Genomic DNA, 2255 nt, shown 5'->3' with positions numbered 1-2255 from the left:
TATAGCCTTTAAAATCTAGACAATAAAAAATGGAGTGTACAAAATACTAGGTTCTGGGGACTAATGTATGTTAGTTATTATAAAATATGCCATGAATTTTTGTTGATATTAAAAACAGTTTTAGTATTATTATCTTGCAGAATGGAGAGTTCTCTGCCTGAAAGACTGCCTCTAGGATCGATAGTGCTATTATCTTCATTTTATAGATGTGCAAAAATCACTGTGGGTCCTGAAGCCATTTTGGTGCTTCTTTTACTAAGACAATAGCTTCATTTAAGCCTGTGGTTCTTATGAGGGTGACTTGATTATTTTCCTGGGAAGGAAGCTAAGTGGTAGTACAGGAAACCTGTCTAAATAGTGCGGTATTGGGTTATAGGACACTGCATATGGCTGTTTTTGCCAGGTAGAGAGTTATACCACCCTTTTCATTTCTGTGGGCAAAGAGTCGATTTTAGTCTTTTACAGGAACATTTTTTTCATCATTCTGAACAGTATTATTCTAGTTAACAGAAACTATCACATACATAGGAACTTAGAGTTTTATTTTTCTGAGTAATAATGTTCCCCCCTCCATTGTTTCTTGAATTACATTAATTCATTAGGGAGCATTGGCAAATCCAAAAAAAAAAAAAAGAAAGAAAAAAACACAAAGGTGACAATATTTTTTAAATTACCCATATTTTACCATTCAAAGATAAACAGGGATGCTGTTTGTTTACATGTCAACAATTCTGTACTGCGCATATGCGCACGCATGAACAGAGATTCAACACTGGGAGACATAAAATTAGGATTGTAATGATCACTCTGTTTTATGTAACCTGCAATTTTTTTCCATTGAGCATTGGATAGTGAGCACTTTCTCATGTCACTGACTTTTCTTGTACAGCTTCTTTCCAAGTAACCACATTGCCTTTTATATTATACTTATACCAATTCTCTGTTACTGGGCTTTTAGAATATTACTTTTTTTTTGTTGATGTTATTATAAATGGCGCTATGATGGAAATACTTGGATTAATCTTTTGCCTACTTCTATTTTTTTTTAAATAAATTCCTAGAAGTAAATTAAGTAAAGACGTATGAACATTTTAAAAGGCATTTGATCTGATACGCCAAATCGTCCTTCAGAAAGATTACTGGTTTATACTTCCCTAACACTCTATATGAGAACAGCCATTGCCCATCCTGGAATTGGTTTTGTGTTTTGTTTTGTTTTGTTTTTAACTGCCAATTAGAGAAGTAAAGAATCATAATCATTTATTTTGATTTTCATTGGTGACTTGAGCATTTTTTATCTGATTTGAGCGTATATTTTTCTCCATGTTGTGGTTAATCCTATGTGTTCCTCTTTTCTATTAATAAGACTTATTTATGTATATAAGACATTAACCCAATTTTTCTCTAGTGGATTTTTCTGTTTTCAACACTTTGCCAAGTGTTAACAAGGAAAAAAATAAATTAAAAAAAATCCCTTTAGATAGATTACTTAACTTTGAGTTTTGTTTCTGGATGCAAGATAGAAGTGAATTCCTTTCCTTCAACCCCAGATGAGAAAAACTTCCCCTGTCAATTAGTTGTAAAGCCTTCAGTCTTAAAATAACCAGATAGCTTCAGATAGTTTGTCTCTGAAGGGCTTCGTCTCTGGGAAAGGGTTTTTATCTAGGTGCTAGGAATTTCTTGAAGGAAAGTGCAGCTACAATGAATTTCCATTTGGGTATGCTCCATTACACCAAGTATTGCTGAAACACAACAGCAGTTGACATTTTTGCTGGGTAATATGCAAACATTGAGGGAAGGTGTAGTCATGCTAATAAGAAAGAGAATTTGACTTGCACAGAATCATGTTTCTTCCAACAGAATGTTTAAACAATGCTCTGACTCTTTTTTCCATGAAGGAGATTAAAGCTACTTATTATTTGGGGGGTATAATTTATATTTAAACATGATATGTATGGAATTTAAGAAATTCATTTCAGATATGTGAAAGTTAACATTGGTATGTGTATACACACGTGCACACACGCACACATGGGTTTGTGTGTATGTCGGAGAGGATCCAGGGTGACAAAAGTAATGCCAAAATCATAATGTTGAGAAAAATATGAAAGGTAAATCAAATCTTTATTTTCATAAATTGCTCTCCAATCCAGTAGTGATAAAGTGCACGTGAAAAGACTGTAATGTCACTTTGAAAAAAATATTTACCAGTTTTCAGGAAATGAATGTGTTTGCATAAAACGCACTTGGCAATT

Source organism: Canis lupus, chromosome 2 (genome assembly GCF_048164855.1).
Source record: "Canis lupus baileyi chromosome 2, mCanLup2.hap1, whole genome shotgun sequence".
NCBI lineage: Eukaryota > Metazoa > Chordata > Mammalia > Carnivora > Canidae > Canis > Canis lupus.
Note: the sequence above shows the minus strand (reverse complement) of the source record.